The 16,226-nt window shown below is 36.9% G+C and overlaps 1 long non-coding RNA gene across 5 annotated transcripts; it reads left to right on the forward strand.

The window, feature by feature from the left end:
* The first annotated feature begins 133 nt into the window (after positions 1-133).
* On the forward strand, positions 134-10,377 carry LOC123833316. Of its 5 annotated transcripts, XR_006788209.1 has the most exons (7): positions 134-410; positions 3,425-3,475; positions 5,013-5,067; positions 5,302-5,778; positions 7,032-7,130; positions 8,400-8,490; positions 10,137-10,377. It is a non-coding gene; the product is annotated as an uncharacterized LOC123833316 (long non-coding RNA). The 5 variants fall into 5 exon arrangements; XR_006788211.1 differs by lacking the exon at positions 8,400-8,490 and having other exon boundaries at positions 135-410; XR_006788210.1 differs by lacking the exon at positions 7,032-7,130 and having other exon boundaries at positions 135-410.
* Positions 10,378-16,226: the final 5,849 nt, after the last annotated feature.

The following is a 16,226-nucleotide window of genomic DNA, read 5'->3' on the forward strand; positions in this document are numbered from 1 at the left end:
GCCTCTTTCTTGATCATCGAATGCTAGGATTTTAAGTCCTGCAAGAACTACAAGTACCGTGAGGTCTGGAGGTTTAGCGTCCGCGGAGAGGAGGAAGAGGAAGGCGATAGGAAACGGGGCAGAAAGGAAAATAGTCACTCACGTTGCTTGCCGGGAATTGTAGTTTAGTCTGGATCGGTTTTACCTCTTTCCCCACTTTGGGGCCCAAGCAAAAGAATGTGAAAGACCACCTTTCCTAGGATGCACTGCGGTGCGTTCAGCTCCACTTCCTCCTTAGACGGAGGGAAGGATACACAGACGCTTGTGTGGTAAAAGGCAAGTTAAAGGGGATGGTGGTCGGAAATAGAGGTCTGGAGTTCACGACTTCTCTAGAAGGAGGGGAGGGGACTGAAAGGCTCCCGGTGAAGAAGGTACAGTAAATAAATGTCCAGTGTTATGGCGGGCTGGGTAGTTGAGTGAAATGGTCTGTGTTAGGCTAGCGGTCATAATAGAAAAGGGAAAAAGAGTGAAATTGATTGTCGGAGTGATTCTTAAAGTCTTCCCCCACCCCCGCTCCAGGCGCCGCCACACTTTAATTCTTATTATTCCCGCTGTTTCAAGGCACTGAGGCTCCCGAGCTCCATTTTCTGCCTTTTTTCTCTACTGAGGGTGGTTAACGCGCCATTTGTTTCGTCCTTCCCTGTACGTCTCTGCTGTTTACAGTACTACAAATAATATCTTCTTCCCTCTCATAACAGCCATCGTTAAGTTCTTAAATATACGTCTGAATAGCATTTCCATGCACGGTATCATCTTGCTCTATATAATAACCTTGTTAGGAAATATGTTTAGAAAGGAAATGACTTGCTCGAGTTCATAGTAAGTAACTGGATAGGTGCAGACCTAGATCTGTACCCATTTTACAGACAAGGACATAGGCAGGAAAGGTTAAGCCAGTATTAATAAAATAATAGCTAGTTTCCTGTTACTATTTTAGTTGTTGATAAAGAACATCTAGCCTAAGAAAAAGTCTTACAAGAGTTTGAGCGAAATTGACACAATTGCTAGGAAGCAAAACCTCAACAGATTGAAAAATATTCCAGGGAATGGTACTTTGGCAGCTCATTTTAAACATTAAAATCGAGGAGATGTAAGGAAGGTTATATGTAGTTCATTGGTTGTAGATTAGAAAAGTGGGAGAAAGCAAGGTGGGAAAATCTCTGAGATTAGGTAAGAAGTAAAATGGAGAGACGCACCAGCTCTTAGAAATTTTTACATTCTGACGGCCCTCTGTGGTTACTTTGGTCTCTGGGTTTGTAAGACCAGCCACGTAGGCTTTCCCTTGAGCTTGTCAGGTTTAGTATGTGGCCTCTTTTCATCCATAATATGCTTAATATGTTAGCATATATCATGCGATCCTCACACCAGTCCTGTGATACCTTTACCAGGTATATAGTTGACTCCATTTACAGTTACCGAATAAAGACTAGAAAGAATTAAGTGACTTGACCAAGGTCGAATCACCAGTGTAACTCAGACAAAAAGAGTGCTTTTTACAAAAGCACTCTACCAAAGTAAAAATGAGCTAAGGTTAGACCTTTTGTTACACCTCAGGGTCTCCTCTTAGTGACTTAAGGGGTTGTAAGAACACTTACCCTAAGGAGGTGAAAGCTTTCTTTTATTACTTGTGTGCTAGGAAACTGTCTTTTCAGGCCAAACACACTCATATGTTAATTAAAAGCTAGTATTATTTAAATTATTGTAGTCAATCCTTTTCACTTATTCTGGAAATTCTTACTTTTAAAACCTTATGTACAACCAATGGATAAGAACTAAACGGGGCGGAGAATGTGGGTGGGAGGCAGTGTGCAGGGCAGAGAGGAATAAAGGGCGGGGGGGGAATGGTACAACTGTAATAGCATAATCAGTTAAGTATTTTTTATAAATAACTTAGGTAAGTGAACTTCCTCAAAATTTCTGAAACATCTGGCACAAAATAGATAACATCATTACAGTCCATGAGGTCTTTTATGTCTTGTGTACCTGCCAAAGGAACTGTTTACCTGGTTTTGTTTTCTGTAGAATTTGATGCTTGAAAGAGGAACCATCTGTAAGACAGACACTTCTAAAGAGTTTAGTACTGACTTTTATCTAATTATCATCTGTAATTTTCTTCAAAAGAAATGTGTTTGGAAGAGAAATCCTTCAAAGGTTAATTATTTTCTTGTCCTTCTACTTTACCCATGCAAAAATAATGTTACCTTTAAACAAGGTAGATAATGGTTCTCACCTTGAAGGGGATAATTTATGCAAGAAAAGTTGTTTATATGTGTTTTGACAATAGTTGGGTCTTGTAATTGATTTTTAATTGAGTGTTTATAAGTTGAATAATTGGATATGCCCTTTAAATGGAAATTTTCTTCCATGACTGAAAAGTTACACCTGCAGTGAGATTTTATTTTTCTCATATAGAAGTCAAAGAATTGAATTATGAAAGCCTCAGAGCATGTGAAAGCTGATGGCAGTATGCAGTTTTAACACTGTCGTGGACTTTTATGTCTCACCAAGCCAAATTTTCCTTATTGATGATAACATATGAACAATGAAATAGATATTTTGAATTGCACCTCAATATGTCATTCTGAATCGTACTTTAACAGAATAACCAGTTCCCACCTTCCTGAAGAAATGGGCAGCATTTTTTCGCCCTGCCTACTGCAATCCACTCCATTGATCCAGTGCTCATTTCCCTGTATGGAACCGTGATTAGTTAGAAATATTCTTCCCAAACTAAATTTGATATTTGAGCCCATTTGTTACTACAGTTCTTCTAGTTTTATGAATTATACTTTTGAGAGAAAAATAGAAATGCCCTGGTATAAAGAACAGTTAATGAGAGACGAAGGGGGAGGTAAGTTTTCAAGCAGTTCTAGAATTAAATTACATTATTTAACCTGAAAGTCACTTAGTTAATGAATCTGTAGATGCAGCCAAAGTTGAGACAGTAAGAAATGGACAATGATATTAACCATGCTAAATTCAATTTGTGAATTAGTTCTTTACAGGCACTTAGAAGGCATGCACACCTATATAGTAAGAAAAAGAAATTTTGTTAGGACAAAATATGACATACTGTTTCTTTTAAGGCCATAAGAGTGCTGAAAGCTTCTAATTTACTTATAATCTACTTCCATGAGATAAACATGCTTCCTTCTTCTTCCTCCAAAATTCCATGATCTTAATTGCCTAATAACTTTCCTAAAGTCTTTGTGGGTTACCTGATAGTCCTTTTTCTTGTCTCAGTATTCCAGATGGGAAAAAATGAGCTGGGCCCCTAATGTTAGTTGCCCTGATACATAACTCTTCTACCACCATTACTGTAGCATCATCACTTGCATCTGAATTGCAAAAATTTAGTTAAAACTGAAATTCATATTTTTTTCAGAGTTTCTAGTATGGCGCTTCTAAACTTCCTGGATTGCTTTCAACAAACCTGGTAAGTGTAAAGTCAAGAGTATCTATTTAAAATAAAAACAAAAGGCATCCACTTCACAACAAAAAAAAGTCATCATTGTTTTTTCTCTTTCATATTAGGGATTGTTTTAAGTCAGATATAGTCTTTCCCCTACAGAAATATACATCTGTATTAAGAGTTGACTGTTACTCCAAATCCCTACCCCACTCCAATCAGATGTCCCGTTTTAAGCTTTTGTTGAAGCTCAGAGTGGAGGAACTCAAGGGGAAGCAAAAGGCCATCTGTATCCTAAAGGTATCCTAAAGGAGCTCACAGTTTAATAGAAGAAATAACCTCATCTAAACTGTTCATAAATGCAAGTAGAATAAAGCATATAATCAGTCAAAACAATACAGGAAAATACCACAAATTCTATGAAAAATGTATTGAGGGCTTTTATATTATCTTAATCTTTAAAATAATTCTGTGAAATAGCATTGTCTTTATGCAGATGAGAAGCTATAACTCCGAAAGGTTAACTTTATTGTTGTTACTACCACCCAGCTAGCAAAAAGCAGAACTGGGCTTTAAATCAAGATTTTCTTCTATGTTCAGCTCTCACTCTTTCCACTACCTCACAACTGCTTAGTGATTTGAGAGAGAATTAGCCAAAAAGTGAGTGCAAACTGTTGGCCAGTGTCCAAATTTGGCTTACATGCATTTTTGTTTGGCTGGCAGCAATTTAACTTTTTTTTTTAATGTGAACATCTTTGGGCAGTGGCCAGCACTTCACTCTTTAAGGTTTTACACCAGGTCCCCTTGACACAAATTACTTGCCTGACTCCAGAAAGCATTTGTGCTTTCTATATCAGGCAGTAACTGGGGATTGAGAAGAGCTATTCTCAAAAGTATTGGTATCATGGAGAAGTTATATGCAAGGGTTGGAAAGAGGACTTTATAAATAAGAATTATAGAGAGTATTTGAAGAACAAGAATTGGCAGTATTTATTACATAAAGGTGAGAGAGGTCAAGTACTATACAAAGCTAGAAGTTAAGACTTAACATGGCAGTTCTCAAACTTTAGTAAGCATCAAAATCAGATGTAAAGCTAAAACCGATTGCTGGGTTCCACCCCAGATTTAGTGCTTCTGGAGTGAAGCCTGAGAATTTGTTTTTTTAGCAAGTTCTCTGGTATTGCTGGTGTTGGTCCAAGTTACACTTTGAAAATCACTGCTTATCAGACCACGGGGCACTTTGGGAGACGGGCGTAAGCCAAGGTTTTGCTTCTGTGTTTCCCTTGTTTTAAGTGCAAAAGGAATTGCTTGATGCAGAATGTTTAGAAAATTAAGTAGTCTGTTATCAATTAGAGGTTACAGTTTTTAATATTTTTATGGATATTTTCAGTTTCTTTTTTCTAAAAAAGTGTAGTTTTAAAAAAAACCCAAAGTTATAAGTGTCATCACAGCTATTGACATTTAATTGGGCATCTACTATGTACCAGGGTCTTTACATATCTTTACTTAATCCTTATAATATCCCTATGAGCCGGGTAATATTATCATCATTCTTATTTTACAGATGATGAAACTGATGCACAGTGGGGTTAAGTAACTTGCCCAGTGTTTCACTGCTGGTAAGTAGCATAATTAGTATTAAAATCAGGGCAATCTGGCCCCAGAGCCTGTATGTTTTACCATTATGCTATACTGATTTTTAGGCTATACTATAGTGTATACTGGTTTTAACCTATATTTAATCACATCATGAATAATCTTGATATTCTTGTCCAGCATTTGAAAGCCTACTTTTTTCTTTCCTTCACAGGCATTCCTTGTTTTACTGCATTTTGTTTTATTGTGTTTTGCAGATACTGCATTTTTTACAAATTGAAGGTTTGTGGCAACCCTGCATCTAAGTGAATTTCTGGCTCCATTTTCTAACAGCATTTGCTCATTTTGTGTCTCTGTGTCTACTCCTGGTGGAGATGCTGTGAAGATTGTTGAAATGACAACAAAGGATTTAGAATGTTGCATAACTTTGTTGATAAAGCATCAAGATTGTTTGAGAGGACTGACTCCAGTTTTGAAAGGAGTTTTCCCGTGGGTAAAATGCTACCAAACAGCATTGCATGCTACAGAGAAATCATCTGTGAAAGGAGGAGTCAGTGTGGCACATTTCACTATTGTCTTAAGAAATTTCCACAACCACTCCAGCATCCACCACTCTGATCAGTCAGCAGCCAACAGCATTGAGGCAAGACCCTCCACCAGCAAAAAGAATCTAACTCACTAAAGGCTCAGATAATGCTTAGCATTTTTGAGCAATAAAGTATTTTTAAATTAAGGTATGTATGTTTTTAGACCTGATACCACTTCATAGATGATAATATATTATAAACGTAACTTATATATGCACTGGGAAACGAAACAATTCATGTGACTTGCTTTATTGAAATATTTGCTTTATTGTAATGGTTTGGAAATGAACCTACAGCATCTCTCAGGTATGTCTGTAATGTATTTCAGACATTCAAAGTGTACAACAAAATAATATTTGAAATATTCATGTCCCCACTACTTGGTTTAACAACTGTTAATACTTTACCATATTTGCTTTAGAACTCCCAAAAAAAACAAAAACAGGTTTAGTAAGACTACAATTTTGAGGTTTAATTTTACTTAAAATTGTGCCTTATAAAGGAAATGACCATTTCCCTAAATAAAAATAGGATATTCATTAAACTGAATAATGGAGGAAGAATTTCCATGTACTGAATAGCTCCATAATCACCATTGCCATTCTAATGCTATCTCAGTGAACACTCCTCCTCCTCCTCCTCCATCCATGGGCTTAATTAATTACTTAGTGATAAATGTAATAAACACAGGAACAAAATGCTAGGTAATATGACTTGTATGGCCTACACAGTTTTCATGCTGCTTGGCCTACCTTTATGTAGTGAAGGTCAAATTCTACCAGGGTAGCATGTCATCATTGCCCAATGGAACTGTCTGCAGTGATGTAAGATCCTATGCATGTCCTGTCCAATGTGGCAGCCACTAGCCACATGTGGCTATTAGGCACTTGAAATGTGGCTAGTGCAACTGAGAAACTGAATTGTATATTTTATTTAAATTTAAGTAGCCACATGTGGCTAAAGGCTACCATATTAGGCAGCACAGATCTGAGTCCTCAAAGTCCACATTAAAATTAATGATGTGAGTCCTGGCTCTTGGTAGGGCATTAGCGGATGGGGACTGACTACAAAAGGAAACAAGGGAACTTTTGGGGATGATGGAAATTTCCTTTATCTTGATTATAATGATGGTGACATGGATGTATATGTTTCCCAAAACTCACCCTGCGCTCTTAAAATGGGTGTGTTTGATGTGGGTAAATTATATCTAAATAAAGGTGATTTTACAAAGTAAAAGAAAAAAAGTTTTAGAGACAGTAATTTCACCTCATGTATAGTTAAAGCATGCCTTCTGCCATTTCATTTTTTTCCTTATAATCACCAAAATCATGACTACATTACCATCCCTGCGTGATCTGGCGTCGACTACTTTTTTGACTTATTTCCTGACTGTGCTTCAGCCACACTGGCCTCCTGGTTGATCCTCAAACACTCCAAGTACATTCTTGTCTCAAGGCATTTGAACTTGCTCTTCTGCTGCTTGGAAAACTCTTCCCCAGGTATTCATTTTGGTGTCTGCTCAGATGTCAGACAGTGATGCCATTCCTGCCAGCCTTTCTAAAACAGTACCTCTGTCCTTTCAACTCTATTCCCTAATCCTGCTCACTTTCTTTGTAGCACTAATTACTATCTGAAATTATATGACTACTTGTCTATTGTCCTCCTTCCCAATTAGACTGTAAGGCTGTTCATCAGGGCAGGGAGTTTTGTTGATTGTTGGATTCCCTGTGCCAGGCACACAGTAGCCTCAGTAAATACTGTTAAATGAATGAATAAATGAATGACTGTCATCCATGGCAGTGTTTGTCAGCCTGAGTTCATAGAAAATCCACAAATTCCCATCAAGATTAAAAAAAATTTGTGATGTTATTTTGATGCTAATCTAAACCAATGATATTATTAATGATTTTCCAGATAAACACCTTAAAACATGAAGTTTTTTTTTAAGACTTTATTTATTTTTTAGAGAGGGGAGAGAGAGAGGGAGAGAGAGAGAGAAACATCAATGTGCGGTTGCTGGGTGCTGTGGCCTGCAACCCAAGCATGTGCCCTGGCTGGGAATCAAACCTGCAATGCTTTGGTTCGCAGCCCGTGCTCAATCCACTGAGCTACGCCAGTCAGGGCAAAACATGAAGTTTTGAGTGCATGAATTCACACTGAGTTTAGGATTTTGCTTATATCAAATGAAAGCTAAAGGACATCATGACACAATGCATGGATAAAGATTTCACAGTAATTTTGGTAGAGTGTCGAGTCATCACATGTCACAGAGTAGCCTTGACATGCCAAATTCAAAAGAACCAGCACTTCAGTGCCACATTCCAGTTAGAGACAGAAATTGCACAGCACTCACACGCATACATATGCTTATACTCACAGCGACTTAGTAGCTATAAGAGAACTAGTAAATACTCAGTAATAATTAGAGTAGGTACTATATAATTCAGATTCCAAGTACTCAAAAATACCCTTTCTAAAAGTATTTTACTTGTTTTTTAAGAAGATTTTATTTATGTTTAGAGAGTAGGGAAAGGAGGAAGAAAAAGGGAGAGAAACATTGATATGGGGGAGAAACATTGATGGGTTGCCTTTTGCACATGCTCCAACCAGGGCCTGAGCTCAGCTCACAAACCACACGTGTTCAACATCGTTGTTGCTTTGCACAACAATGCCCAACCCAGTCATGCCAGTTAAGGCTATTTATTTTTAGAGAGTGAAAGGGAGGGAGAAAGAAAGGTAGAGAAACATCAATCAGTTTCTTCCTACAGGCATCCTGACCAAACCCACACCTTTCTGGGTTGAACCTGTGACTTTGATTTTACAGGATGACACCCAACCAACTGAGCCACATAGGTCAAGGTAATACTAATCTTATCTTATAGTGAATAAGACTACTTTACACAGTTATCAAGTGATAATTAAAATTGGTGTTCTGGGATTTTATAGCACCAGAATTTTTACTAAAATATGAGACCTGATGATCAAGAACTAGTAGCAAAAATCCTGGAAGTTATTAATTAGTACAGTGTATTCAAACAGGTTATCATTTGCATTGACATTATTAAACATACAGAGACACATTTAATATAGATCAGAAGTTGAATCTTCCTGCTCATAAACCTAACATTTTACAATTCAAATTAACATTAATTTTAAATGGCTGGACCAAATAACCACTATCTTTGGAGGAAGAGAATACTTATTACTGCAATTTTATTACCTTTGCCTCTTGTTTTTTTTCCCCTTAATTTAGAACCCAAGGGTTACTTTTGGGATGAAAGAAAGTAAAGTTCAAGAATTCACCAAAAGCTGTTGTATCTTTACAAGTTTGAGTTTCTGTAGAATGGCCTAACTTCTCTTTGAACGTTCTAGCTCTATCTCAAAAAGAGTCTAGTACAGTTCCTTTCATGAGTATGACATAAAAAGTCAGAACAAGTTGTACCTGGCACATTTTCCATATGTATAGTTTCTTAAGACATATTTTAATAGGTGAGAGCAGAGCATATACATTTTTAGCCCTGTCAATCATTTATATATACCTTTCATAGGATTCCAAGATATTAATACATCATGATGATGTACAAAAATTTCAGTCCAAGGCAGTTTACAAGGAGGGATTTTTATTTAAATGGGCAGCAATATATTATTGTAGGAAATGATGTGTGTGTGCTAAATGAAAGCATCAGTACTAGGTGTCAGCACATCACATCAGAGAGGGCCTGAAGTTGAGCATTGGTAAAAATAGCAATAAATGGACAGTACACCTTTCACAAGGACACCTCTCACTGGCCATTTTCCCACCTCAAATGCTAATTATATATACCCTGGAATTTGCAAAGGTGTGCTCCACGAGTTCTATGGATATTAATAGGTATCATGTTGAGAGAAGGGTCCAATGGTCAAATAAGTTTAGGAAGTGATGAATAAACTGAGTTTAGACCTACAAACCTTTTTGTGCTGGTGATGTTGTGGCTCCTTCCAAAGAGCAACAGTGATGGCTTCGGAATGTCTGACAGAGTCTTAGTGTCAGGAGTCTGCTTGTAGCATAAGATACTGGGATATGTCCTTCAGTTACATTTGTTTGTTTGTCACACTGTTTTATTTAGACTGTATTTTTGGGGGTGATCTGGGGAAGCTGATAGACATAATGGGGGTGTTTAGTGCCTTAAGCTATCCCTAGCACTATTGTTGATATGTAGCTCTTCCACACTTTGTCTAAAAAAAACATTCTGAATCTGTGTTAGAGGCACACATTTTAAGAAAAACCAACTCAGACAAATAGTATCTGTCATTATGGTCTCTAGTTTTATCAGTGTGCTTTAAAAGGAATTAATGCTTGCCCATTATTATTTGGTAGTTTATGGAGGTGTTTTCCATTTAATGTTTTATTCCAGCTGTTACATATTTTTGTATATGATGTGAGGGAGAGATTTAACTATTTATATTGCAAAATACCAGTTGTCCCAGAACCTTGCTTTAAAATGTAGTTTTGGTTTTGTTTCCAGGTTCAGAACCTTTCAGATCAACTTACCAGTAAGTTCAGTATGTGAAACAGATAAACATAGTTGAAATGGGACAAGATAAGAGTTACTTCAACCTGCCAGCATTCCCTGCCCTCATTCCTACTCTGCACAGAAGAAGCTCCGGGGGGTACTTTGGAAGCCATTGGAAAAAAATCATTCCCTCATAAATGACTTGAAATGCCACATCTGTAATATGCTACATTAAAACGTTTACTTATTCCAATTATCTTTCTATTTTCTTCCAATCTCATAATTTATGGAGCCAAAGAACTTTGTAATATAAAAAAGAGATTGAAACATCTAGTAAGTAGAATAACAACATGAAGTCTTTTGGGGCCTATAAAATATTTCTTTATAATAATATCCATTATTGGTAAGAGTTGACTAAATTCTTTCAATATAGGGAAGATTAAGTTGGTAAAACTATGTATTGGTCAATAATTTGATAATATATATCACCAGTTTATAATGTTGATATTTTTCAGTCCACCAAAACAACTAGGATTTAACCCTAAAGAAATAACTGAAAATGTATGGAGATATTTTTTATGTTTGTAGTATTGAAAATGAACCAGATGTTTAACAGTGCAGGACTGATCAAATGAATCCTACACAGCCATAAGACAGTATACACTTCAGTGTCCATCATCACCACTTTCAGTGAGGGGGAAAAAGAAAAAATATACCATACTAAGCACCTTAATTATATTGTCTTATTTTAAGCCTAACAATATCCCTAGAATATGTATTATTATTCCCATTTATAGATGAGAAAACAGAAGTTAAGTTCAAACAGCTAGTAAAGTAGTATTGCTAGAATTCAGCCCATGCCTGCTTTTAATCCTTCTTAATCACTGTCCTAGTGGTATAGGAAAATGTTTATTTTTACTAAATTATTGTTTTAATACCATCTAAGTGACATTAAATAAACAAAAATCTTTCCAAATGCAATCACTTCTTCCTTTCCATAGTTACAGATGCTTCATAATCCCCCCCCCCCCATGAATCTACCATTATACATTTTAAAAATTGATTTTGGAAGTATTAAATGCCTGCTCTAAGAATTCAAACAATACTGAAAATTATAAAGTAGCTGCACCTTTAATCATAAAATATATCTTTGTATATGATTGGATGTACTTGTAGGCTCTGTTTTATGCTCGTCAATTCTATCTCTTTTTGCTCTGATACCAACTTTATAGGCCCTGGTTGGGGATGGAGACAGACCAGAAAGGCAAACTGGGTGAAGATGTGTAGATCTGGATGGCTAACTTTCAACACAAACATTTTATAGGTTGCATAGCATGGTGGTTAAAAGCACTAGTTCTGGAGCCTGACTGGCTAGATTACGTCTCAGCTTTTGAACTTGGGTAATTTGTCCTGTTGGTGCCTCAGTGTCTTCATAAAATTAAGGTGGTCATTCATTGCACTTGCCTCATAAGATTGGGGTGAGGAATAAACTATTTAATACATGTAAAGTACTTAGAACAGTGCCTGGGACATAGTAAGTACTCAACCATTACCTGCAATTGTCAGGATCATGATGGTGGTGGTAGTGGTGATGATGGATAGGTGCAGAGATGGGGAGAAAGGAAAAAGAACTTACGCGCATTTACTATGTGCCATTTACTCACATGATCTCCCAATTAGATCTCTCAGTTCAATATTTTCATCATTACCTTTTTAGCAGATGAGGAATCTAAAATTCAAGGAGGTTACAAATGGAAGCAGTAGAATGAATCATTAGACTCATTTCAAGAACAAAGAACAAGATAAATACTGAAAGCTACCTGGCCAGGAGATAACAGAAGACTGTGGAATGAAATGAAAAACAGGCCTTAGAATCACACCACCCTTTAGGACCAAGGGGGCAGTGTTTTAATATTCAGAACTGGTTGTGTGCCTGTCTAGTACCAGAAAACTTTGGACATTCAACATTTTTATGCTGGTGTATTTTCTGTTAACATTTTCTGTTTTGTTTTCCCTGGTCTGTCCTAAAATTACTTTTGAGTTATCAGTCTATTTGATTTGTACTTTGAAGGAGCAAAAAGGCAAAAGGAATCTGTGGAACTTTCAGGAAGAACATGTCAGACACAGGTGTGCTGGGCTTCAAATGCCAGAAGCTCACAAGGTAAAAGAAATGCAAGGAGGAAAACCCTTTTCCCCAGAGGCTTTTGGAGTATTCTTTGCCCTAACCTTAGAGGATTTTGAACAATATTTCCTAGAGAATGGCCTTTCACTCACTTATCTGTTCAGCATGACTCATCCCCAAGAGTTGAGTAAGTGGAATTTTATGGTATTTATGTTTTTGTGACTTTTATAATCATGGTGATATGGAAAGAACATGGACTTTGGAGTCAGACAGACCTTAGGTAAATTTCTGGCTTTGTCACTTAGTAGTTGTGTAATTTTGGTCTAGTTAATAACTTCTCTGGGCTGCTTCATCTACAAAATAATAATGAAGTCTACATCATAGAATTGGTATGAAAATGAGATGAGGCAGCAAAAATAAAAGTGAACTATATAAGCTCTGGCACAATTTCTCTGCCTTTCCTTTCTCTCAGATTGTGAGTTTGGATGAGCAATTGCCCATGTCTTGTATTTATTTTTATACCTTCCTAGTGCATCCAGAGCAGTGGTCTATCTACAGTGAACATGCTATAAATACTGACTGAATGACATTAGCATGCACAGAAACTGAATAATGGGTAAACAATTTAATGTGTTTTTTTAACTAAAAAGTTTTTTTTCAATTATAGTTAGCATTCAATATTACATTAGTTTCAGATGTACAGGATAGTGATTAGACTTTTATATAACTTACAAAGTGATCCACCCAGTAAGTCTAGTACCCATGTGACACCATACATAGTTAGTACAATATTATTGACTACATTCCCTACGCTGTACTTTACATCCCTGTGACTATTTTGTAACTGCCAATTTGTACTTCTTAATCCCTTCACCTTTTTCACTCAGTTCCTCTCCCTGTTATGTGTGTTTTAATACTTATCAATCTATTCATTCTGTCACAGAAGAACTGCCAAATGTAGATAAATAAGATGTGGAGTCAGGGCCCAGGCTTTGGGTGGTTGTTGCCTGAACCTGGCCACAGGCTGCTGGGGCGAGTGGAGACTAAGCCCTCGGCCCCTTCTGCTTACCGAGCCCCCGAGAGCAACTTGTTTTAGTTTACTCGAAAGCAGCCTGTGTGGGTGAATGACAGCCTCATCTGACACTAGGGGTTCCTCTTATAAATGATTTGCTGTTCTCGATTTAAGTGTTTTCTTTTTATCTTTTAATTATGAAATACTTAAAATGTAAATAAAATAATGTAACACTATTTACCCATAAATTGAGATTGCTATAATTGCTACCTTTTAAATTTTTTTAACTTATCTTCAGACTTTTAGAAAAAGTGAATATATATTACAAAGAGTTCCCATATACCCTTCACTTTTCCAAGTGTTAATATTTTACCACATTTACTTATCCTTGTCTCTCTATATTACATATGCAGATTATTTTTTTCTGGACCGTGTAAGAAAATTTATTTATTTCCTTCCTTCCTTTCTCTCAAATAAAGTATTTTAGGTAGAGCTAAAACTTCTTCGGTTCACCTATCTCCTCTCCCTCCCTGCCTCTTTTGGCCTCTGTTAGGTAACACGTTGTCTTACTTGTTTTGTTCCTTTCACTACATATGGTTAGATCTATAGCTATTGAATTTTCATTATTTGTTGAGACTTGCTTTATGACCTAGTACATGATCAGTTTTACAAATATTCCAGATATTCTTTCTAGAATGGGAACTCTTTAATTCTTTAATAAGCAGCTATAAGCCACTTAAAACTGTGCCTGGCACATTGTACACACCATAATCATAGGGTGTACAGTTATATATAAGTCCATTAGCTCAAATGTTTTCCAAATTTTGTATGATTGAGCTCTCAATTTTTAGATGAGTGTGCTAAGAAGTCTCTGTGATTGTGGATGTAAACTGGTTTGCATGTATTCTGCCAGTGTTTGCTTTCTGGCATGGATGTGAGACATCCCAGTCAGTTGTCCAGATCCCATTCCCTGATCCCTCCCATTGGTGAGGGCTGTGCTTCATTGCACAGCAGAGGGCTGAGACGGAAGTCAGGGCACTGACTGAGTGAAAAAGGCATCAGAGAGAATTGTAAGTTCATGAATTCAAACACACCAAGAATCACAGTGGGTTGACATCTCCTTTTTGTAAAGTTTTGCTCTGCAACCTAATCACTTGCTATACTCCGATATTTTCTCCTCTCAAAAGCCCTGTGCTCCCTCAACCCTAATTTCTCTGAAGTATAAGCCAAATTTTTTTAATAATATTCACCAAATTCCTTCTTTCCAGTATTTTAAAACTAAATTCTAATATTCATATGATACCTGTGGGACTGGGAGTTTGGGCAGAAATATTTCTTAACTGATTCATTGAAAATTGAATATTGTTCGCTGTACAGTGGTAAACAATACACCTAGAGAAGAGTGGGGAAAATAGGCACAAAACAAACTCAAATTGTGGAAATTGCTAACATAGAAAAGAACTGTTTCCATAAGGGAGAAAACAATGGCTGAGGGGCAGTGTACTATGAAAAGGAGTGACCAGCTCAGGGAAGGTCATGGGCCAGGACAGACCTTGGCAACTGAAGAGCTGAGAGAAGCCAGCAAGGTGGGAGTACAGCCCAGAGCGAGGCGGTGGGAGCGAGTGGCCTAGAAGAGGCGGAAGAGTCGCAGGGACTACCTCACATAGGGCTCTAGGAGCCATGTTAAAGCTTTCGATTTTATTCCAGAAATTGGAATCTGCTGAAGCATTTTAAGCAGAAAATGAGATGACTGGAATTACGGTTTTAAATATAATTCCAGCTAGCAGGTGGAGGATGACTAGAGAAGATCGAGAGTGGAAGCACAGATGCCATTCAGCAGAATTTTGGCAAATGGAGGTTTGTGGTGCAGGGTATGTTTCCCTCTTGGCAAAGAGTTTACCAAAACCACAGTGCAAATAAAAGAGACAAACTAACTTCATCTGTAAGAATTACTTACACAGTTCACGATCACCCATAACAAACACTACAGAGCTCTAGGAGGTCTAGAGTTATAACCACAACCCCACTCCCAATTTAAGTTTGTGGGTATTTTCTAAAATTTGTTAAAAATTTAAACTTCTGTAAAAAGAGTACAATAAATTCCCATTACTTTAGGAATTACTTAATTACTCAATGATTATTAAGTTTGCTGACATTTATTTTATCTGTCACTTTTTTCTTCCTTTGCTGAAATACTTAAAAAAAAGCAAATTACAAATACATAATTTTGTTCCTTCATATATTAAGGATCCATTTCTAAAATATTTTCTTACACTCCACAAAACCATATTCAAAAGGTGACAATTTCTTGCTAACATCTAACCAATTCTATAAACAAATTTCCTTGATATCTCAAAAATGTCTTTTTATAGTTGGTTTTGATCTACACAATGCTTTTTGGTTATTAGATCTTTTAGGTCTCAGGGAACTGCTCATTTCTTTTTTTCTCCTGTTTTTCTTTTTTTCCTTTTTTAAAACATGTATGCCTTTGACTTGTAGATTCCTCTTCATGAAAAATGTTTAAATATTTCATAGTAAAACTTTTTAAATTTATTTTTAAAGATTTTATTTATTTTAGAGGAGAAGGGAGAGAAACATCGATATGAAAGAGAAACATTAAACAGCCACTGCTCACATGTGTCCCAACTGGGGACCAAACCTGCAACCCAGGTGTGTGCCCTGACTGGGAATCAAAGCACAAACCAGCAACCTTTCACCTTGCAGAATCTTGCGCAACCAACTGAGCTACAATGGTCAGGGCAAAACTCTTTTTGAGCCTTTAAACTTCCAGTAAGTCAGATCACCTCTCTGGAATGTTCTTTGAAGTGACCGGCATTCAGTACAGTCCAGTGAACCATGAACATTCACCACACTTGGCACGTATGTGCAATCTGTTAAATGAGAGTGTTTGTGCTTAATGTTTTAATTTTACCATCAGTCTTCTCAGGTTCTTGACCTGCTTACTCAC

Source organism: Phyllostomus hastatus, unplaced genomic scaffold (genome assembly GCF_019186645.2).
Source record: "Phyllostomus hastatus isolate PE091 unplaced genomic scaffold, TTU_PhHast_1.1 phas_scaffold_21, whole genome shotgun sequence".
NCBI lineage: Eukaryota > Metazoa > Chordata > Mammalia > Chiroptera > Phyllostomidae > Phyllostomus > Phyllostomus hastatus.